Source organism: Pipistrellus kuhlii, unplaced genomic scaffold, assembly GCF_014108245.1.
Source record: "Pipistrellus kuhlii isolate mPipKuh1 unplaced genomic scaffold, mPipKuh1.p scaffold_m20_p_13, whole genome shotgun sequence".
Lineage (NCBI taxonomy): Eukaryota > Metazoa > Chordata > Mammalia > Chiroptera > Vespertilionidae > Pipistrellus > Pipistrellus kuhlii.
The window spans coordinates 14,147,382-14,171,108 of NW_023425438.1; the positions used below are offsets into that span (position 1 = coordinate 14,147,382).

Consider the following 23,727-nt stretch of genomic DNA (forward strand, 5'->3'; position numbering starts at 1 on the left):
CTCTTTTGAGAGCCACATTTTTTAAACTTAAACTATATAGGTAGGTACATTGTTATTAACTTAATTAGGGAACATGGTATTTTGTGGAAGAGCCGCACTCAAGGGGCCAAAGAGCTGCCTGAGGCTCTCGAGCCGCAGTTTGCCGACCACTGTGCTAGACCCTGGGGATACAGCAAAGAAGGACCAGGTGCCTGCCTTCAGGGATGTGACATCTCAGTGCAGGAGACACAGATAAAATGATTGTGTAACAGCCGCGGGAGGAGGGAGTCTGGGGAAGGTTTAGAGAGTGAATCATGGGGATGAGGGCCCGTGTGAGCTCTTCACTGGAACTTTTTAGGCGAACAAAGGAAAAACACACAATTATCTGCAGCAGGAAGTCCCTCTGGTGGCTTTTTTTTTTTTTTTTTTTCGTCTTAGCAGTTTGTGACCCTCTAGGTCATGTCACTGGGGGCCTCCCAGGCCAGACTCCCCCAGCAGCTGATCCAGCCTCCAACTAGCACCTTCTTCCCTTCTCCTTCTTCCCTCTGCAGTCCACACGGTGTCCCGGACTCCAGGCCGTGGTTCCCAGACTGGTGCGCTTTTGTTTGCTTGTTTGTTGGTTTTGCCCGTCCTTCTCTGGCCATTTCCTCCAGGGACGAAGTTTACCAACCCTCCACCACATCCCACCCCAGCTCTAAACAATCTATCTGACTGAGGATTCTTTATTTTCCTGGTGTGTTCACTTGTGAGGCGTCTTACAAAATTATTTTTAAAGAATGGAAACTCAGCAGAAACCGGTTTTGCCCAGTGGATAGAGCCGTTGGCCTGCAGACTGAAAGGTCCTGGGTTCAAAAACGGTTGCAGGCACATCCCCAGTGGTGTGTGTGTGTGTGTGTGTGTGCAAGAGGCAGCTGATCAGTGTTTCTAACTCTCTATCCCTCTCTCTTCCTCTCTGTAAAAAATCAATAAAATATATATTTTTTTAAAATGGAAACTCAGCCAAAACCAGTTTGGCTCAGTGGATAGAGCATCGGCCTGCGGACTGAAGGGTCCCAGGTTCGAGTCCGGTCAAGGGCATGTATAATGGTTGCGGGCAATCCCCGGTAGGGGGTGTGCAGGAGGCAGCTGGTTGATCTTTCTCTCTCATCCATGTTTCTAACTCTCTATCCCTCTCTCTTCCTCTCTGTAAAAAATCAATAAAATATATTTAAAAAATAAAATAAAATATAAAATAAAATGGAAACTCAGCCGAAACCGGTTTGGCTGATTGGATAGAGCGTTGGCCTGCGGACTGAAAGATCCCCGGGTTCGATTCCTGTCAAGGGCATGAACCATGGTTGCGGGCACATCCCCAGTAAGGGTGTGTGTGTGTGTGTGTGTGTGTGTGTGTGTGCAGGAGGCAGCTGATCGATGTTTCTCTCTCATGGATGTTTCTAACTCTCTACCCCTCTCACTTCCTCTCTGTAAAAAATCAATAATATGTATATATTTTTAAATGGAAACTCAATTTTAATTGTAAATTTTAAAAAATAACAGCACCACCACCCTCCGCCCCCACACCTTCACCCGCTACACAAGCTCACTCTCCAGGAACTCAACCACCCGACTGGGAGCCTTCCCCAAGACCTGCTCTGCATGCGGGGGGTGGAGCCAGACCGAGCCCAACCAATCAGGAGACACCATTTCTCAAGCCACGCCCCCGCGGGTGACAGACGGCACGTCCCGCCCCCAGCCCGGCGCCACCCGGAGGTGCGGAGCGCGGGCGCCGCCGCCGAGCGTCCCCGCGGGCGGAGCGGCTCACCGGGGCGGCGCTGGGGCCGGGGATGCGGCCTCCGCCCGCAGCTCAGACCGCGCAGGGGCCGCCGCGGGGTCGCGCAGGGCGGAGCCGCCGAGGAGCTGCCGAAGGCGATTTCAACCTGTTGACTCAAGTGAGTTTCCCCTACAACTTTCCCCCCTTTTCTGTCCTCGGTGATCCCTGTTCGTGGTGGTCGGCAAACTGCGGCTCTTTGGCCCCTGGAGGGTGGCTCTTCCACAGAATACCACGGCCTGGGCGCGTCTATGTTGAAGAAGTGGCGTTAGAAGTAAGTTTAAGTTTTAAAAATGTGGCTCTCCAAAGAAATGTCCATCGTTGTACAGCTGATAATTTGGCTCTGTGGACGAATGAGTTTGCCGACCCCTGGGCCAGAAGGATGGGTTTGATGAGGAAACCAGTGGCTCAAACCATGTCTTTGGGGCCCACGGAGCAGGTGGATGGAGAGAGGGGTGGCTCCCTTCCCTGGTCCCCAGGCATTGGGACTGGGGTGCAGGGGCTGCCCCGCCTCCACCTACCGGCCCGGAGACCGCCGAGGTCTGCCTGGTGGCCAGCAGCCCTGCCCTTCCTCGCTGGCCAGGGCACAGACCTGAGATAAGCATGCATTTCATGGTCCCCATTCCTACTCGGAAAGCAAGTCTGGGGAGCATCCCCTCTGGAGACGCTGCAGACCTACTGGGCTCCAGGAGGGAGGGTTATTCTGTGCCGCTCGGTGGCCCCAGCCCAGGCCCAGCACACGCCTGCCCTCCTCCGCAGCATCGGGGTTTCGGGAGGAAGAATGGGGCTTCAGTCAGGCTGGGTGGCAGGGGAGGTGCTCTCAGCACTCCCAAGTGGGGATGGTGGGGGAGAGACATTTTTTATGTGATTGAGCACCTACTACGTGCTCATGTTAAATTCCTGACCAGGAAGCACCTTCCTCACAAAGGCCCAGGAATAGGGCTTTAAAAATATATGTATAGCCGAGGCCGGTTTGGCTCAATGGATAGAGCGTTGGCTTGGAGACTGAAAGGTCCCGGGTTGGATTTCGGTCAAGGGCATGTACCTTGGTTGTGGGCACATCCCCGGTGGGGGGTGTGCAAGAGGCAGCCGATCGGTGACTCTCTCTCATGGATGTTTCTAGCTCTCTATCTCTCTCCCTTCCTCTCTGTACAAAATAAAAAAATATATATATATTTTTTAAAAGAAATATAAATAAATAAATAAATAAATAAATAAATAAATAAAAATATATGTATATCTCACGTGGATGTCACGTTAACTTTAGACAGAGGGGAATATCCCTTTAGGTTCGTTTTCTACCCGTTGGCCCTGTTTCTCTTGTCTGTGTCCAAAAAAACAAAACAAAACCGGAAGTCATGGGTACAGAACAAAAAGGCCGAGGTTTGACACCAAAATCACCTAGAAGGGACCAGAGATGCTGGTCTGATTAGCCCCAGAGGAACTGTGAGAACTGGAAATACGGGTCCAGGCCTCTCGCTGGTGGGTGAGGAAAAAAGCTGGAGATTTCTCAAAAACTAGCCCTGGAAGCTCCGAGATCATGTGCCCCTTGGAGGCGGGGAATGGACGGGGCCTCTCCATAGGCCCTGGGCCCTGGGCCCGGCTGGTTACCGGGGCGGGAAGGTGTGGGCCAGCCACCAGTTCAGACAATGTGCTGAGTCATGGCTCCAGCGCCGGGGGAGCCACGTGGTCCAAGACCGCCATGGTGCTGAGAGAGAGAGGACTTGCTTCTCAGGCGCCCACATTGGCCCTGGCAGAGCCAGCAGCCGCCCGGACACCGAGGACATGCTCGTCCTGCCACTCCCCGAGTGAGAGGCCCCAAACCCTGGGACCCCCTGAGTGTCGAAATAAAGTAGCTTGGGCTGGAGGTAAACTGAGGCATATCCTTTCCCTCTCTGTATAGCTGAGCACCTGGCCTCTATTTCCTCTCCTAGCTCTAATTTACCCCTAGCTCCCTTGTCCCCAGGAGCATGGAAGCCCAGTATTGGTAAGGAAAAATTCTCCCACTGCCCACTCCTCCCGCCCCACCCAACCTGTTCCTGCCCAAGCCTATCTGTCTTTCTCTCTCCACTGCTCTCCTGCCCTGTTCATGGCCCCCAATATCCCCAGGCCTACAGGTCACATTCAGCTCCCGGGAACTCATTAGTCCTATATAATAAAAGGCTACTATGCAAATTGTCCCTTCAGGAGTTCGACCAACGGGGAGTTTGACTGCTCACTATGATGTGTGCTGACCACCAGGGATGGCAAGGAATGCAGGGTCCATTCCCAGATGGTGGCCAACAGCTGGAGGAAGGAAGGCCCCCCTGATCAGCCCTGATGGCCAGCCAGGCCTAGGGACTCTACCTGTGCAAGAATTTTGTGCACCGGGCCTCTAATTGTGGAATAAAAGGCGTGCTCTCTACATAAAGGGGATAGGTGGGTTTCTAAATGCTCTTGGATGCTGGGAACCTGGGGTACTATGGAGGGAGGAGACTGCAAAGACAGGGCTAGGGTGAGGTCTGCCCAGCAGCAGGGCTGTGAGCCCAGAGTCTCACACACGGAGGGCACGCCTGGGCCCACTGCTCAGCCATCTCGGCCCCGGCGCCTCTGGGAAGCTCCACGTGGGCACCGAGTGGAGCTGCGAGTCCAGGTCTGGTCTGACCTGGTCTGACTCGGCCCCTGACCTGCCAAGAGACCTTAAAATGGGCACAATAGTTGCTGGCCTTTGTGCCTTCGAGGTTTGTGATTAGGCCCTCCTGAGAGCTCAACCTGAAAGCCCTTTGGAGCACTATTGTCCTACTAAGGCTGTGGTTCCCAACCTTCCTGATGCCACGACCCTTTCAGACAGCTCGTCATGTGGCGGTGACGCCCAGCCATAGCATTACTTTCGTTGCTGCTCCATAACTGTAATCTTGCTACTGTTAATGAATCGTGATGTAAATATCTGTGTTTTCCGACGGTCTTTGGCGACCCTCAGGTTGAGAACTGCTAGCAGGGTCGCCTAAGACCATCGGAAAACACAGATATTTACATTATAATTCATTAACAGTAGCAACATTACAGTTATGGAGTAGCAACGAAAGTAATGTTATGGCTGGGCGTCACCACCACATGACGAGCTGTCTGAAAGGGTCGCGGCATTAGGAAGGTTGAGAACCACTGTACTAAGGGAATTTTTCTCCCTCTCCTCTCCTCTTATGAGACCTGGGATAGAGGGAAGTGAGGAGGCAGTTACTGAAGGTACTGTTAGCTGACGTGTGAGCAATCCGTACTACATGTCAGGCTCTGCTCCGGGCACTCAGCATTGTTTCACTCAGTTCTCCCAACAACTGCACGGAGCAGGCAGGATCACCACTCTCCATGCCGGTACTCCCGAGCTTACAGCCCCTGGTGAGGGGCCAGGCTGGCACTCAGATCCGTATCTTCCTGGAACAAACATCCTGCCCTGCACCCCGACACCATCCAGGGACTAACGTTTCCAAGGGAAATGCCTCAGTTGGAAGTCTTCATCCACCTCTCTGTTTGAGCAACTTACTTACTTAACTTCTCTGGTCCTCTGTCTCTTCTTTTTCAAGAGGTTTTGCTTTCCCAGCCCCCTGCCAGATCCTTGGTCATTTCTGTCTCCTTGGCCCTGGTCTTATGTTGGTTTGCGGTGTGTGTGTGTGTGTGTGTGTGTGTGTGTGCAAAAGGGCCCTTGCTGGTTTGACTCTGGCTGCGGACTGAAGGGTCCCGGGTTCGATTCTGGTCGGGGCACATGCCCGGGTTACAGGGTTCATTCCCAGTAAGGGGCATGCAGGAAGAAGCTGCTCAATGATTCTCTCTCATAATTGATCTTTCTATCTCTCTCTCCCTCTCCCTTCCTCTCTAAAATCAATGAAAAATAGATTTTTTTTTTTAAAGTACAAAAGGGAGTCAGGCCTGGAGTGGGCCTCAGGATTTTCTCAGCCTTTAAGCATCCCTACATGTGATCTGAGGGTGGCAGGGAGCCTGTTACCAAGCCCATGTTGCATAAAGCTGAGATCAAATGCGGTCAAATGACTCCTCAGGGTCAAAGAGCAAGTTAGAGGCAGAGCTGGGGCTGGAATCCGGATCTTCTGACCTTAGACCAGGCGGCTCTCAGATCCCAGGGCTCAGGCCTCACGGTGGAGCAGTTGGGGAAAGAACGGGAAAAGAGGAGCATCCGTAGGACTGTGGCTCTTTCGGAAAGTCCTACGGGAGAGTCCGTTTTCTTGCCTTTGCCAACACGCAGAGGCTGCTGCCCACGTTCCTTGGCTTGTGGCCCCTTCCTCCATATTCAAAGCCAATGACAGTGGGTCGAGTCCTTCTCACATTGCATGACTCTGGCACTGACTGTTCTGTCTCCCTCCTCCAGTTCTAAAGACCCTGTGATTACATTGGACCCACCCCAATAATTCAGGGAACCTGTCCATCTTTAGGTCGGCTGATTAATGACCTTAATTCCGTCTGCAACCTTTATTCCCCTTGCCGTGTGACCTAACACATTCACATGTTCAAGGATTAGGATGTGGACATCGTTGGGGGCCATTATTCTGCCTGCCACATGCTCCTTGTCCCAAATGGGTCTTTTAAAAACTGTGACGTCTCCTACGCATCCGACATGTGGGTTGAGCTATATATGTATCTGCTACTCTGTCCTCTGCACCTCCCAAAAGTCTGAGTTCAGCCTCAGCCTTATCCTTGGAGGGTTTCCCTTTCACTCCATTTCCCGCCTCCCTGGTGCCCACCTTCTCAGCACCTCTCTGTGTCCCTTTCCCAAGTGGGCCCATCACCTCTGAGCCAGGCAGCCCCACGCTGGAGTGGGGACAGGGAAACGGCTCAGGTTGTTGGCCAAACTCACCAGGGGAAGGGGGATTGCTCTCCCAATGGGACCGGGAGCTGGTTGCTGCTGGTCCTGGCGTGTGGGGAGGGCCAGGGAATGGATCCCTGTCCTCCCCAAGTCCTGAAAAGCCTCCTGTGCCTTGATGACGAGTGTTAGCGGGTGGCATGGAGGTGGTGAGCCAGGCACTGCGTGCTCAGGTGGCTTTGCTCTGCTGGGGGTGAGAGGTGAGTGGAAGAGGCAGGCGCAGGCAAATGCCTGAGCTGGGATCTCCTGTGAACTGTGGGGTGCAGGCCCTGAGTTTGCCCATGTCTCCCTGAAGTGCTGGGCATCTAAGATTTGGGCACCACCACTGTTTCCCTCTGCTCCGTCTTCTGCCTCTTGCACCCTCTTGTCAAGTTTTCACTCCCAGGCCACCCTGCCTTTGCACCGTGCAGTAGGCAGCTTCTGAGAGGGCTTCCGGATTCAGAACCTTAGTAATCATCCTCTCCCCTCGCATGCAGGCTGGCCCTAGTGACTTTTCACAAAGAGAATAAGGCGAAGGCTTTTCAGGTTTGGTTATAAGTCTGCGTCTCCCACCTTTCCCTGACACTCTTTCGCCATCTCCTGCTTGCTCCTCCCTCGGAGGAGGCTGTGAGCTGCCGTATGGAGAGGCCCCCATGCCGAGGGACTGAGGGCAGCGTCCAGCCAACAGCCAGCATTGATTGGAAGCCCTCGTCCAACATCCGTGAGGAACTGAGCCCTGTCCACAGGCACCGCGTGAGTGAGCTTGGAAATGGTCCTCCCCCATCAGACCTTGACATGACTGTAGCCAGACACCTGGCCTGCAGCCTGTGCAAGGCCCTGAGCCAGAGAACCTTACTGGGCCACCCACAGGTTCCTGACACGGATTCCTGAACCTCCTTCTCTCTGCTTTGCCATCACCTCTGCCCACCCCAAACTGGTCCACCCCCGCATCTCTGGTCTCTGAGAGAGAGAGAGAGAGAGAGAGAGAGAGAGAGAGAGAGAGAGAGAGAGAGAGAGCGCGCATCATTCATGGTTTAGAGAAGTAGTCAGAACCCTGTCTGTGGTGACATCCTTGCAGTCATTTTCCCCATTCCACCAGCTCATTTGTGTGCAGTTCCTCTTCTCCTCCAGCCCCTGAATATATATTTTATCTGGATGTTACTATAACAACCTAAATCAGCGAATGTTTCTCCTCGTCATTCCTGTTTTCAGTCAGCAATAGATGTTCCCTTTGGAAGGCAGCTCATCGCTTCCCTAAACACTGCTGGAGCTCAGCACAAACCTGCTCACCGCTGAGCTGCCTCGCTCTGCCTCAGACTCACCTTCTTACCTTCTTTAACCGCGACTCTCAAAATGTCAGCCCATCAGCGACTCTCAAGTCTCCATATTTGCCATTGAACCTGGGGATGTTTCCCACCAGTAGCCCCACATGACTATAGCAAACAGACCAGGGTTTGAATGCCAGTTTTATTGTATGCTGCCTGTGTACCCTGGCGCCAGTTGGTTCACACCCGGTCCCTGACCTCAAGTTCCTAACTGAGGTTAGAAACTGGAAACAGACCTAACCAGCTTGGCTCAGTGGATAGAGCGTCAGCCTGCAGACTCAAGGATTCCAGGTTCGATTCTGGTCAAGGGCATGTACCTTGGTTGTGGGCACATCCCCAGTAGGAGGTGTGCAGGAGGTAGCTGATCGATGTTTCTCTCTCATTGATGTTTCTAGCTTTCTATCCCTCTCCCTTTCTCTCTCTATATATATATATTTAAAAAATCAATAAAATATATATTAAAAACAACAACACTGGAAACACTCCAGATGTCCTTCAACAGGTGAGGATCACTTAAATTGTTCCGACTTTGATCACAAGCCCACCCTGCACCAGGTTCTACAGCCAGTGGGATAGCCTGGAGCACATGTCCAACTGGGTGTAGGAGGTGGCATTGGGTCTATCCAGCCAGCACCCTAAGGAATGGGAGGAATGGGGTGTGCATCCATGTGTGCCTTCTTTCCCAGGTAGGCATTTTCAAAATGTCTTGCTACCTGATAGAGGTGCTGGTTGCACACATTGCAGATGTACTAAAGGCCACTGAATTGTACATTTTGAAATGGTCTTTTCACCTCAGTGCATTTCACCTCAATGAAGAAGATATTTTTTTAAATGTTCCTGCTATTTCCAATAAAATAAAGAACCCGCGTCATCTACAACTAAAAATGCAGTCACTCTTCTTCCCAAAGGAAGGTGATCCAAGTCATGACAAGTTCTAAACTCAGGATGTCTGAGTGATGTGCCTCTCTCTCAGTGTGGCTTCTTACTATCCACACTAATGGATAGTAATGGTGGCTGGATTGTAAATCTAATCATTCCCCAAAATACCAGATCTATGATAGTGAAGAGAAATTAGATTATCCACATTGAAGACTGAGTTTGGAAGAGGGGAGAGGAGAAAGAGCACTCAGGGGTCACCAGTCCATGGCCCACCCCACCTGCCGCTGGCCTGGGAGCCAGGGTTCACTTCTCCACGGTGGAGCCAGGTCCTGGTCTGGCTTCGGGAGAATCTTTAATAATTCACTGTCCTCTGTGGCTGTGCCTGATGGCCTGCAGGGAAGAAGTTCTCTTTGGGGAAGGCCAGCCCCATGTCGATATGGTCATGGCTTCCTGGGGATTCCTTCAGAGGCTGAGTAATCCCTGGCTCTGGGGATGGCGACTCCTGGACCCTGGAGTTCCTAAAACCTCAGCCAGCCGCCCGTCAGCTCACTTCCTGAGAACTCCGTGGGCCAGTAACTACCTCGCTTCACCAAGACCCAAAGCTGCTGGGTGGGTGCTCTGTGTGCCCACCACAGAAGCTGTGAGCATTAAGACCAAGTGGGTATGAAAGTGCTTTGTAACCCATGAAATGCAATGATCCTCATTCACAGAGAAAATCAGAAAGACACAAAATTTATTCTGTATAGTTTTATGTGGGCCAGAACATAGTTCTTTTATTCAATTCCTTTTTTTTCTTTTTCTTTTTCTTTTTTTACCCTCTTGTTGGATTTCCCACAGCAACTGCCATAAACTAACCCCATTTCTAGATGCTGGTTCAACCCCTATCCCCAGGAGATACCCCAGCCTCTGCCTCTCACTCCAGTCTGAGCCTCACCCTGTATATTGACAGATGTGGAAATAAATATTGATGTAAAAAGTATATATATATATATATATATATATATATATATATATATATATGTGTGTGTGTGTGTGTGTGTGTGTGGTGTGTGTGTGTGTGTATACATATACACACACGTCTATATGTATGAACATACAAGGTGTTCTAAAAATGTTTCCACACTATAACAGCTGATAGCTCAATTTTGAAGATTAAATTATTTTAATAAACACTGCCTTTATAATTATGCAAAGTGTGTGTACTATTATACATTTTGGGGGGACATCCTATATATTCCCCTTTTCTGTCTACTGAGACCACCGACCAGAAATGAAACCTCAGTAGCAATGAATACACCCTGTTCCCAAATCTTGGTTTCTAAATACCATTATTTACTAAAAGGAACTGGAGCTTCTTTGGGAAAATGGCAGATTCCAGTGTTGGGTCAAGCAAGGAACTAGATGAGTCCAGAATATGTCACATTTCAAAGAATGGTGGGATTCAGAAGGGACTCCTACTAGCAAAATATGGGGACATTTGATCACTAAAATAAATAATGATACCAGCAGGATATAACCCACTGAATAAAACAGGAATCTATGAGTCCACATCGTTTTAAATAAATACGGTGAATCAACTGCAACTTTATTGAGGAATTGGGATATTTACTTAATCTCAAAGTAGCTCCCCATAAAATAGTTCCTAATTACAAAGGAAAAAAAGAAGGACTTGACCATGGAAACGCCTGGCATACATCCCTTTGCTCAAAGGATCGAGGTTAACATCATGAGTAACGGGTCAAATGGATGTGGTGCACCGCCTCACAGGATGCAGCGAGAACAACGCAGCATCCTTTCCATGATGTTCCAGCCAAAGATGCGTCACCTGAAGTTGATCTTGAGGAGACATCAGACAAATCCTGTCCCTGTCCATGTGGGCCTCTATAACAAAGTACCAGACTGGGTGGTTTATAAGCAACATATATTCATTTCTCACAGTTTGGGGCTGGAAAGTTCAAAATCATGTGTGGTAAGGGCGTCTTGGTTCAGAGGTAGCCCTCGTTCCTCTGTGTCCCCACATGCTCTCTGCTCTTTTTCATATGGGCACTCATCCTAATCCCAAAGGGTCTGCATTTTGAAAGTGCACACACAGGGAAAGAGTGTACACATGGATGCTGGGTGCCATCAGGGGGAATGTCATGTATGGGTCCAGCACCCTTTGTTTTGGGGAACAAACCTTCCCCAACTCATGTCAGTCCCAGGGCCACCTCCTGCACCCAGGTATGGGGTTGGGCCTGTGATCCACGCTATCCATTGGCTGTCAAACCTGTGTCAGGGTGAGTCTGTGATCAAAGCCAGAACAATTGAAGTCATCCTCAGGGCCTTTCTGCTGGGCATGACCCCTTGAGTGAGGATGACATTGAAAGACAAAACAGGACAGTTATGTGTCTCAGGCCTTGAGGCTCAGGTTTGGGGGGTGGTGGGGGCAGTGGTGTTGTTAAGGACACAGAGCTCCATGTCCTGGAAGCATTAGGGGGTTTCCTGAGAAAAGGAAAATGATGTTTTTCCACTGGCATTCTAAACTAGGAGACTGTAAGCCTTAAATTGCGGGCTGCCATCTTGTAGTTTTTTTGAAGTAGGAGGGAAAGCAGAGGAGGGCGACGGAGAGCAAGTAATGGATTGATTCATTCCTGAACCCCCAGCTCTATTGTCTAAACTCTAAACTACTGGATCCCTCTGTTTGTTTAAGCTAGTTTAGACTGGGATTCTGTCACTTGCAACTGAGTCTTCACTAAAAGAACCACTGCACCTGAACATAAGAAAGTATCCCCATTTGGTAGAGATGGAGAACCTACATGGACAGTGGTCCAGATGTAGCTCTCCCAGTGGGTGAGACATGCAGTGCCTAAGATGGTGGGTGGTGAGTCACTGCAGGGTTGAAGTCCCTGAGCAGGGTGGTAGGTGAGCCAGGCCTGGAAGTCAGAGAGGAGGGGTGGCAGAGGCAAGTGGAGTGGTTCAGAAGCTGACTGATGGAGAGGACATGAGGTCTAGCAGGGTGTTGAGGCCAAGGGGCATGCCAGTCAGAAGTGTGGGGACTGAGTCTTCTGCTAGAGCACATGTGTCAAACACAAGGCCCGCGGGCCAAATCCGTCCCGCCAGGCCTTGCAATGTGGCCCGCACCGCGATGTCATCACTGCACTCCACTGCGTTTCCATCACAATGACAGTTTATGACTGTTCAGTAAACTATTCGGCCCGCAATTTAGGCTGGATTTTAGATTTTGGCCCCTTCTCTGATTGAGTTCGACACCCCTATGCTAGAGTCTCTGGGTGGAGGCTGTCATCCTATCTACGTAATAAAAAGGGGATATGCTAATTGACCATCACACCCTCAAAGATGGCGGTGCCCACAGCCACAAGATGGTGGCACCCAGTCTCCTCAGCCCACCGACACTAAAGGTGCATGGAATGGCCGGGCCCACCCCCAGGTCTACCTCCAGAGTCCCCCAGCCCTCTCAGCCCCCCTAGCTGCCCTGGGCCGGCCTGGGGCTCAGGTAACCAGGGCCGGCCAAGGCTTGTGCTGCCAGCAGTGGCAGCAGCAGAGCTATGATGGGGAGTTGCTTTCCCCTGATTACCAAGTTGCCTCCTGCCCTTAAAGGCTCCTGGACTGTAAGAGGGGGCAGGCTGGGCTGAGGGACAGCCCCCTCCAGTGCATGAATTTTCATGCATCAGACCTCTAGTAGGAACATGTTGTTGGAGGAGGAGTTGGAAGGACCCCTGTGCTAGTCATGAGTGCTGGTTACTACGTATGTCTGGTTTTCCCCACTTTGAGGGCCGTTGTAGCATTTACTTCCTGAATCCTTGTAGTTGAGTGGAGCTGTGTGACCAGTTCCAGCCAGTGAGTGGCAAATTGTGGTTGTCAATGTGATACCCTCCAGTGGTCTCCTTGAGGTGGTGGCTCTCCTGTCAGCTAGAGTCCCAGAAAATTCGATGAGCTCAACCCCTCTGCAGACGGCCACAGATAGGTAACAGGAGCAAGAAACTAAACTTCATGTTTTTAACAATATATTTAATACATTTACTTTACAATTGTACTATGCTTTATTTTATTATGGTAAAACATATATAATATAAAATATACCGTTTTAACCATTCTTAAGTGTTCAGAGGCATTAAATACATTCACATGTGGTGAGCCATCACCACTCGTCATCTCTAGAACTTTTTCATCTTCCCAAACTAAAACTCTGTACCCATTGAACGCTAACTCCCTACTACTCCCTCCCCCGTCCTTGGTAGCCACTGTTCTCCTTTGTCTCTATGAACTTGACTTCTCTAGGTCCCTCATTCAATATTTGTCCTTTTGTGTCTGACTTACTTCACTTAGCATGTCTTCAAACTTCATCCATTTTGTAGGATGTGTCGGAGTTTTCTTCCTGTTTAAGGCTGAATAATATTCCAGTGTTGTGTATATGGCACACTGAATGGATCCTTTTTAGCAGTCGAGGAGCATTTGGGTTGTCTTTACCCTTTGGCTGTTGTGAGTAGTGTTGTTATGAATACCGGTGCACAAGTGTCTATCCAAGTCTCTGATTTCAGTTCTCTCACCTGGAAGTGGAATTGCTGGGTCACATGGTAATTACATGGTTACTTTTTTATGGGGGACTCCCATACTGTTTTCCACAGAACCTTTGTAGGTTTTTGTCACCAAGACCTAGGGTTGTGTGTTACCATTGGATAACCTTAGCCTGGCCTGTCCCTATCCCAGATGGTCTAGAATCCTGGTTGATTCTGGTCAGGCCGCAGTGGGGCAGACACAAATAAAGGAGGTATAGAGGAGCCCAAAGACTAAACCAGCCTAGGCTGGACCCAGTGTGATGTGTGGTGAGGAAGGCCCACGAGGGGTAGCCAGCACTGATATGCCTTTTCTCAGCACCGCCCGGAGGGTCCTTCTCATGCCAGCCTCATCAGGGCCAGGCTCTGGAGCCTAGCCCTGTAACCACATGGTTGCTTCTTACACAGATGCCTTAACATGGCCAGTTTGTACTGCTTGACCCCAGCAACACAGATATCCGTGGTCACACGCATCCTGGGCGCCCCCGTGATTTCGTCACTAATAGTTCTGCCGAACAGAAACTTGCATCGCCCATTTCTAATCCTGGCTCTACCACTTCCAAGTGGTGTGGCTCTGACTAAGCCTCCGTTTCTTTATCTTGTAGAGCGAGGATAATACAAACTACCTGGGAGGGATGGGAAGGCCTACTGGGGAAATGCCGCCTCAGGTGCCTGTCACGGAGGAGAGACTCGCTGCGCAGCAGCCGCTGCTGTTTGGAGGCAGTGTTACATAAGCCCTGGGGGAAGGGAGAGGAACAGCAGCCATCTTTCTAAACATGGTCGTCCCCGTAGCCAGGTTTTGCAGTGTCTGTGGATGCCCATCTTGACATCAACAACAAGGTGGCAAGAGCCTGCAGAGCTCATATTCATTTTAACCAAGATTTCTTGAGAGCCCAAAATGTGCTGAGGGCTAGGCTGTAGGGATGGCAGGGGAGGTCCTCATGGGAAGAACAAGGTGAATCTCCGGAACCGGATAGATGGAGATCATGGGTAGCAGGGCTAAACGTCAGTGGCATAGGGCGACCACGTGAGTGCAGGTGACACCGAAGAAAGCCAGGAGCCTGTGTGCTGAGTGGCCTGTGATCTTGAGGTTCAGGAAGTGGGACAGAATAAAGGACCTGGAAGCATGCATGGGCTTCCGGAAGGACAGCCTCTTGGATGAAAGGTCAGCTCCATGTCCCAAAGAGTTTGGTAACTCTGTTCCTGTGGCCCTCGCAGGGGTGGAGCTGGTGGGGGTAGGGGCGGGGAGGGAAAATAGCACTGTTCTCAGCAGCAATGTCCTAGGTGCTCTCTGCAGTCGCCCCTGCCCACAAGTGGGGTGGTGGGTGCCTGGGGAAGGGAGCACACCATGTCCTGGGTCAGGAAGCTCAGGGCACTTCCATGTGGCTGAAGTGCTGGGTGGAATGGGGGTGCCCAGTGGGAGATGGCTGGTAGCGATGAAAGCAGAAGCCAGACCAGGGGTGACGGGTGGGGGGCCAGGGCCCAAGCCCCCAAAGTGGCAGTTGAGAGAGAAATGAACAGAAAGTGACTGTGCTGTTGGAAGTAGACAGAGATGCCCCAAATCAGAAACACGGCGTCCTGAGAAACTCTATGGGAAATAGAAACAGCCCCCGCGGCCACGGGGAAAGGGTGAGGTTGAGTGTAGGTGCGCACAGAATCTGATGAGACCCGGAAGGGATCGTCAATGTCATTTCGTTCAACCTCCCAACTCCCGTGAAATCTTCCAGCCTTCCTCTGCCCAAGCGAGGGCACTCCTTGGACACCTCAAGGTACAGGGAGTTCACTGCGCTCAGGAGGGCTCATCCTATAGAGAGGCCTGGCGCCCCGACCTTGGCCGGTGGAGTGCGTGGCCTCCCCTGGCCCGCGGCACCTGGCGGGCGGGGTGGCGGGCGGGCGGGGTGGGAGTTGCGGCGGCGCCGCGGGGCTGGCGCTGCTGTCCCCGGCCCCAGTGCTGAGGCGGGCGGAGAGCAGTGGGCTCTGGCGGAGGCCGGGAGAACTGCAGGGCGAAGGCTGCCGGGGGCTCCGCGGACTGCGGGGAGGGAGGCAGGCACTTGACACGGCCAGGGAGAGGAGGGGCCGCTGTCCCTGCGGCCAGTGCTGGATGCGGGGACCCAGCGCTGAGGCTGCGCCAGGTAGCAGAGCGCCCCGCGGGGGTGGGCCGGTGGGTGGTGGGTGGGTGGGTGGCGGCTGCAGTGCGGGGCCCGGTGGAGGAGTGGCCCCGCGGAGCCCGACCGAGGCGCGGTGCTCAGGCCAAGCAGGGTCGGGGCGCTGAGGGTCCAGCCCTCTTGCCCAGCAGCGTGCGGGGGACCCCCCGCGGGGCGCCGCAGAGGCCAGGAAGTCGGACCGAGGGCGCTAGGACCGGCCGCGCGCCCGGGCGGCTCCCGCCGCGGCGCCCCGGGCCCCCCAGCCGGCGCTGCCTCCCGGGCCGGCTCCGCAGCGCCGGGGCCCGGGCCAGCGCGGCCGCGGGGGGCGAGCGGCGGGCGGAGGCCTGGGCCCGCGGGCGGCCGGAGGCAGGGAAGGAGGAAGGCGGAGAGAAGTGGTGGGAGGCGGGGTGGGGGGGGACCCGGCGGAGGAGGCGGAGAGAAGGAACGCGACAGCGAGCGGAGGGAGGGGGCGAGGAGGCAGGCGGGCGGGCGGGCGGGCCGGGAGGGAGGAAGGGCGCGCGGGCGGCGGCGGCGGCGGCGTCAGGACCAGAGGACGAACCGGGACGCGGCGCCGCGGCTCCAGGGCGCGCAGCCGGGCCGGCCTGACCCCTCCGGCCACACGGTAATGGGCGCCGCTGCCGGCGGTCCCGGCGGCCGGCCGGCCGGAGGCGGGCAGGGAGGAGGGCAGGCCGGGCTGGGGGCACGGCGGCGGCGGGCACTGCCCGCTCGGGGCGCGCTCCCGGACGGACCCTGGCAACTCGGCGGGCGCCGGGCGCTCCTCGGGGCTCGGGCTGCGGGCAGAGGCGGCGGGCCGGGCGGGCTCGGGGCGGTGCGGAGCGTCCGAGGGTTTGTTTATGTCACCGCGGGCTCGGCAGGCGCCCCCTCCCGTCCCGCCTGCTCCCGGCGCGGAGCCCCCTCCCCGCCCCCGCTGCGCTCCGGGCTCAAGTTCAAGTCCATACAATGCCGCCTGCGGGGGGTGGGGGGGGCCACCGCCGGCCTCCGCCGCGGCGCCCCGCTCTGTGCTGCCGCAGGGTCTCGGCACCGGCCACCCCCGCCTTCCGGCCCGGCCCCAGCCCCGGAGCCCCGCCTGGGGCCTGCGGCCGGGGCGCCGGAGGGCGCGGACCCCGGGACCCGGAATGACGATCGGCTCCCGCCGCGGCCCGCCCGCAGGGAGCGGAGGAAGGGGGCGGGGGCCGGCCCCGCGCAGGCTCCGCCGCGGCGGCAGAAAATGGCAGCCTGGCACGACCCGGCCCCCCGCCCCTCCCCCCGGTTCGCGGCCCTCCTCTGCCCGGCGGGGTGGGGACCCGGGAGGCCCCCCGGGAGGATGGGGGCGGTTGGAGGAGTAATCAGGGGGGCCGAGCCGCGGAACGCTGCGCAGCGATCCTCCTCCGGCCACCTGTGGCTGGGGGTGCGGGTTGCCAGCGGAGCTGGGAGGGGCATCGGGGGTGGGGAGCGTGTGCCACTTGGGGGGGCACACCTCCCTGTGGAAGGCTGGCCAGGGCGCGGGAGGGGGGCACGCCTGCCTGGCTCCTCCCTGCCCCCGCCGGGCCGTGGGAGCCGGGGCGGCGGCGGTGGCAGCGGCGGTGGCGGCGGCGGCGCCGCAGTGTGGGGGCGGGGCGGGGGCGGGCGCAGATCCCGGGCCTGGGGGGGGGGCCGGGATGGGGGGGGGGCGGAAAGCGGGTGGTGGAGGCTCCGGGGTGGACCGGAGCCGCGCGAGGGGAGGCGCCCGGGGTCGCCCCCGGCAGCAGGAGCACCCGCTCCGCACGCACGGACACACGCACGCGGACACACTCATGCACACGCACCCCCGCCGCCGCCGGGCCGTGCAGACGTGTCCTTGAAAGCTTCGCATCTGCACCGTGAAGGACGAGGCCTCGCCGCCGCCGCCGCTGCAGATCGGGGTCTCCGGCCCGAGTACCCCCACCCCCCACGCCCCGGGGAGTCCGGAGCTCCCGAGCCCAGGCGGCCCTGGTCCGTGTCCCGCCCTCACCCCGCTCCCCTCCCCTCCCCCAGGCCGCCCTGCCCACCCTCCTCCTCCTCCTCCTCCTCCTCCTCCTCCTCCTCCTCCTCCTCCTCCTCGGCGCGGACCGAGCTGGCGTGGGTCCAGGGCCCTCCCCGCCTCCCCCAGCCCCTCTTCGCTGGGGCCCGCCGTCCTCCGGCTGCCAAACTTCGTTCAGCTTTCCTGGAGCCTCCCTCCCTCCCTTCTTGGGGAACCCACTCCCTTCCCACCCCACCTCCGTTCCCCCCGCTCCTCGCTTCAACCCCTCCGTCCGTCCTCCGTCTCCTCTCCTCTGCAAAGCCTGCGGAGAAGGTGTTGGCGCCTTAGGTGGGGAGTGGGGCCCATCGGTTCTCAGGGGCTCCCTTCCCAGCCCGCCCCCTCCCCAGGGGAGCCCCCCGTGACTGCACCTTGACCTAAGATGGCGCCCTGGAACCCGCTGGGCAGCTCGGGCTGCGCAGGCCGGAGGGAGGCCCTGGCCCAGAACTGCACCACTGGGCCCGGCCCTCCTCCCCGCAAACGGCGGGCACCGGAGCCGCCCGCCGGAGAAGCGCCCTCTGCCCTGTGACCCAGCTTGCCCCGGGCCGCCTCGCCCAGAGGCTGCCATCAGCATCCCTGGGGGACTGTTCGGTCTTCAGGTTTCACCCCGGGCTGCCAGCGGCTGAACCGGCCTCCTGGGCTGGCGGCTGCGAAGGGATCCTGGGATCAGGTGCTGCGAGCGAGCGCCCGCAGTGGTGCCTCCTCCCTCCCTCCCGCCCTGGCAGATGTGACAGCTGCAGCCTTCCCTGCAGCCAGGGAAGCTTTCTCCTTAAGCTCAGCTGAAGTGTGAGGGCTGGCCTGTGGGATTTGGGGGAGCCCAGCTGTCAGGCAGGCCCTCGTTGGGCTGCCCCCCTCCTTTGGCGTTGGTGGCGGGGCCATCTCCTGGTGGTTTGCAGCAGCTGCCTGAGCTTGGAAGCTTTGGTCTCTGCGGCAAGGTGGTCCCCCTCGGCCCCCAGGTCACGCTGAGAGCCTGATTGGTCTGTTTGACAGGCCGTGTGAGCCTGTGTGCCCGTGTGCGTGTGTGTGTGTGTGTGTGTGTGTGTGTGTGTGTGCATATGTGCTGCACCCAGCAGGGGCCCCAGGCAAACCTGCCTGCCTGCCTCCCTTCGGGGGCCCCACTTTGGGCCCTGGCTCCCTCTCTGGCCTCTTGTCCAGCTCCTGGGTGCTTGCCGTCAGCTACGGTATCAGAGGCAGAGCTCCAGGCTCAGGCCGACGGAGGCTCTCCTCGCTCTCCTCGCTCTCCTCGCTCTCCTTCCCCGGCACCTGGGCCTGCCAGAGGAGGCCAGCCTTAGAAAAGGTGAATTTCTTCCAGCAGTAAGTCCCCGGGGCCAGGACCACTCCCCCGGCACCGGAGAAGCATAGGAGAGGACGGCTGGCCATCTGTCAGGGTGTCTATGGACGGGATTCCTCTGCGGGGTGGAGGTTGGACTGGAGCGTAAAGGTCCATTCCAACTTTTAAATTCTATAGCTCTGATTCTCATGGTGGAATTTCAGACCCAGGGAAGGGGGAAGGGTGGTCTCCCCCACCCCACCCCCCCCTTTTATCCCCCCACTACACCACATGTGTCAAACACAAGGCCCGAGGGCCAAATCCATCCCGCCAGGCCTTGCAATGTGGCCCGCACCGCGCTGTCATCACTGCACTCCGCTGCATTTCCATCACAATGACAGTTTATGACTGTTCAGTAAACCATTCGGCCCGCGATTTAGGCTGGATTTTAGATTTTGGCCCCTTCTCTGATTGAGTTCGACACCCCTACACTACACAATGGTAATCAAGAAAGGCTCCCCAGCCGAAACCGGTTTGGCTCAGTGGATAGAGCGTCGGCCTGTGGACTGAAAGGTTCCAGGTTCAATTCCGGTCAAGGGCATGTACCTTGGTTGTGGGCACATCCCCAGTAGGGGGTGTGCAAGAGGCAGCTGATCGATGATTCTCTCTCATCGATGTTTCTAACTCTCCCTCTCTCTTCCTCTCTGTAAAAAAATCAATAAAATATATTAATTAAAAAAAAAAAGGAAGGCTCCCCCAGGAAGAGGTCTGTGAGAGGACAGCCCTCCCCCCCCCTCCCCAATTTGGGGGATGGACCTCTGAAAGCAGAGGTGGTACGAGGGGCAGGCACCCAGCCGGATACAGGCTTGTCACATCTGACTCCACAAGCATGGCAAACTCGCGGCGTAGACGTTCAGCTTCCAGTTAAGATTGCAGACGTGTGTGTCCTTCCGTGGGTGATGTGTAATTCTGTGTGTGTGCATAATTTCTGAGCTGTCTTCCCAGGTCCAATTTAGAGCAAGCACTTGTGTCTCTTAGGAATGTTTTGCTATCACAGTCACACACACATGGGTGCCACTGGTCTGTAAATGCCTGGCAGGGAGACAGGACAAGCGGGAAAACACTCACCCAGGGTGACCTGGCCAGGAAGAAGGGGGAGCTGGGCTGGTGCCCTGCACCGCTCTCCTGGGCTGCCGCTATGCCCGTCTTCTCTCTTGCCAGTTTGTGGTGTCCGTGGGACAGGGCCCTTGCCTCGGCTGCCTCTCCGTTGCCCCACTGGAGCCTCCGTGGGTGTCTGCTGAGCGGCGGGAAGCTTGCTGCACACGTGTTGTTAGTTTCTGTCCTGTCCTTAGTGGCAGAGGGTTTGGGGCCGCGCTCTCTTCTGCTTGCTGTGGCTCCGCCTTCCCCAAATGGCCATCGCCTACTTTAGGCTAGTTCCTTAGGCTCAAGTGTATTCAAGGCTCCTTTTTTGGGGGTTGTGGGGGGGGGGGGGGGGGACCAAATAAAAAGGCGACCCTGAGAGCAGTTTTGCTGGTTCTCTAATGGGGTGAAAAATAGACCACCCTCTCCCCATCCTTGGGCCTGAAATCTTACCATCAGAATCGAAGCCTTGGCATTTAGGGTTGAAAGAGAACTTTGAGCCCTGAGAGTCCTTGGAGCTGGGTGGGGGGCTGTTTGCACGTGAGATTAGGCCACCTTCCTTCCAAGTGCAACCCTGAGCCCGAGGCCGGAAGGCCATTGTGAGCCTGTCACATGCTCCTTTCCCTCCGCACTTCCTGCTCCCTTCTCCCTGTGTGGGCGTGGGGTCCCCGACCTGGTGCCCCAGGGATGGGGAGGGCATCACCGGCCTCTCGCTGGGGAACAGGCAATAGTTAGGGCCAAGGCCTGGCTGCAGAACCTATTCTCCCTACTTCCCTTGCGGTGTGTGACAGGCAGCGGGGCCTGTCTGGAGCCTGCTTGCCCTTTGAGACCGGGCGGGCGTCTCTGGGCCTGTGTGAGTCGCGTTGCTGTTCTGCAGGGCGCCAGTAGCAAACCACCAGGAAGGTGCCAGATTCCTCTCCCCTCAGAACCTGGGGGCTCCTTTTCCGTCATTTCTGCCTTTGACTGACGTAGTCCCTAAAACTACAAAACCTGAGGCCCTTGCGGGGTGGGGGATGTGTGTGTGTGGCCGCGCCTGCCTTCGCTCGGCTAACTGCATGGGCCGGACAGGGCGCGGTGCACGTGGCCCCCGTGCATGTTTCTGTGCACACATCTATCTGTGTGCGCTGTGTGCAGCCGGGTGCGCACGGATCCGACTTGCGTAGACATAAGCCTGTTTCAAGGCCCCGGAAGGGAGGGTCAGGGAGTCAGAGGAGGCTGCGTTCTGACGCTTCCCGGCTGCGGGGTCGGGGGCCACGCACCTCCCCTCCGCTCCCTCACCTGTCCCCGGGAAAGAAGGCCCGGCTGTCCTCGGAGGTGGTGAGGCCTGAGCGGATTCTGTGCGCAGTGGGCGTGCGCGGTGTGAGTGGCCGTGATTACTTTCGTCGTGTGGGCAGCGTACGCGGATGGGCACGGCAGGAAGTGCCCCGAGAAGTCTTGTCCGCCTTCCTGCCTCTTTTGCAAAACCTTGGACGGGTGACAAAGAAACGCTGCTTCTGACTGAAAAATCCTCGGAGGCGGGCGGCTCCTCAGAGCCACTTAGCAATCTGCTGCCGAGTTTAACAAGTCGCGTTGTCAACAGGTTGTCTTTGTGTTCACCTTCAATCCCTCACCCCGCCGGTTCAGCTCTTGACTCTGGTTCTGTTCTGAGCGCAGTACATTTGTTTCCAGAGACTTACTACGCATTTCCCGTGGGCTAGGCTGTGGGCGAGGCTTTGAGGGGACACAGAGTGAGTCTCAGATGTGCCCAGCTAATGACCACCGAGCAAGGTCACGGGACCGAGGGAAATAAAGGATAGGTCACAGCCAACCGAGGGGATCTGAGAGGACTCCTTGGAGGAGGTGGCATGTGAGATAGGCTTCAGCTTCCAGGCTGAGAGGGTGAAGCTAGGTAGCTGGGGGTGGATGGGGTGGCTGGAGTGTGGGGGAGCCACTGGGGAGACAGAGCCTCGGGTGTGCTGGGAGCCAGTCTGAGGCCCTGTATTGATTTGGGGCGAGTGGGCCCTGTGCTCTGTTACTCCTTTGTAGCCTGTGAAGAATCACCCTGAACGGATCTGCTTGTGGTGGCTTGGGGGGGGGGGGAAGGGGGAGGGGGACAAGATAGAGGGAGGAAAGGGAGAGAGGGGAAGAGGCCAAGAGCTGTTGGTCTAGAATCTTGATGCTTTCTTTATAGTCTGTAGACTGGAGCGTAAGAGCTCAGAGTTGGAGAGAAACAGAGCCGGGTTTAAATTACACCAACCCCCGGGGGTTGTGATTAAGGGAACACCAGCCAGGGTAAGGTCTGCAAGCCAGGGATTGCATCATGGTGTCCATGGCCCACTTACACCCCCTCCCCCAGGTTGAGGTGCCCCAGCTTCCAGAATATTCCTGCAAGGGGCTGTGAATGGGGGTGCAGAGTCTGACTCCGCCCTGCCCTCCCCTCCCCACTCCTTCCTTCATGCACAGCAGAACTGAGCCCCCAGGTGTGGCTCAGGTGCCTGGCAGCCCAGAGCAAGGACAGCCAGTGGTCAGGGCCCGACAGGCCACATCTCCCTTGCTGGTCACATCGCAGGCCTGTCTGGAGGACAGCAAGCGGCAGGGGGGGAGGCGGTGCGGAGGCCTGGGGCTTTCCTAGCCAAATCCCAGCGGGGAGTGGAATTTTTTCAAAACTGTAAACGAGCATCGCCCATCCCCATCCTGCTGCGGGCCCCTCTGACCCCTCCTGCCTCCCAGCCTATTTGCATCTATTACCAGCTTCCTATTTTCTCCTTGCGGTCATGGCCCTGCTCATTGTCATCCCTATCGATCTTCCCTCTCTGCTTCAAATGTCAAGGTCATTTTTAATTCTGAGCCGGCCGTTCGCTGTCCTGTCTGGGTGCTCAGAGGGGATAGAGGACCGTCTCAAACAACCAGAAACGGGAGAGCTGGAACTCGGGCGTCCCGGCTCCTGTGCTCTTACCGTAGTGTTACTGGGTACGCTACGGGGCCGGGGGAGGTCAGTGCCGAAGACATTCTAGACCTAATGGATCAGCCAGGTCCCAGGCTTCCCGTGTCCTCACTTGAAAAGGTTAACAGATGCTTAGGAGGGATATTATGGGGTGGTAATTCAGCTCTGGGGGTTATTGAACTGTGGGTTGCATGTGGGCCCAGGCATAGTGACCGTCGGGGAACGCCCCCTGCTGGGGGACCCGGCGACAAGCTTCCCCACAGAGGCTCCCCGAGGACCCAGGGAGGAGCTGGTGAGGATGCTCGGCCTGTGCCAGGGGCGGGGTCCTCCAGCCGCCCGCCAAGCAGAGCCAGTCCCCCTTGAAGGACTGGCCTGTGTGATTAGAATGACAGACTCTGAAAGGGGGAATACATTTATGGATAAAGGGGATCTGTTTAGATTCCCCAAAGCCTTTAAAATGGGGGGGGTAAGCATGTCTATTCTGACGTGAAGATGACCACGATATGGGGTTGGATTACCCCAAAAAAATATATGCAGCGTATAATCTTGTTTTCGTAGATCTTTAAGTATATACAAATCTATACATTTGTAGGCTGTACATACATAGAAACAGCCATGTCGAGGGGGACATGGCGAACCTGTCAGCAAAGACTTTGCCTTTTCACTTTGTGTACTTTATATGCTTTGTAACCTTTGAAAAACCGTACATGCACACGTGTTACTCTGTTAATGACAATAACAAAAATAAAGTCACTTTTTTTTTTTTTAAAGCTTCTGGATAAGGCCGAAACCGGTTTGGCTCAGTGGTAGAGCGTCGGTCTGCGGACTGAAAGGTCCCGGGTTTGAT

The 23,727-nt window shown here is 55.9% G+C and overlaps 1 protein-coding gene across 3 annotated transcripts in view; it reads left to right on the forward strand.

Moving 5' to 3' along the window:
• The first annotated feature begins 1,802 nt into the window (after positions 1–1,802).
• Positions 1,803–23,727, forward strand: part of DNMT3A (DNA methyltransferase 3 alpha) — a 115,074-nt gene continuing 93,149 nt past the window's right edge. The window contains exon 1 of one of the 3 annotated variants that reach the window (XM_045580644.1): positions 1,803–1,907. The gene's annotated coding sequence lies outside the window, so the exon portion shown is untranslated. Of the gene's footprint in view, positions 1,908–15,334; positions 15,501–15,950; positions 16,135–23,727 lie in introns of those variants that run through there. The other 2 variants (XM_036435031.2, XM_036435030.2) reach the window with 2 other exon arrangements.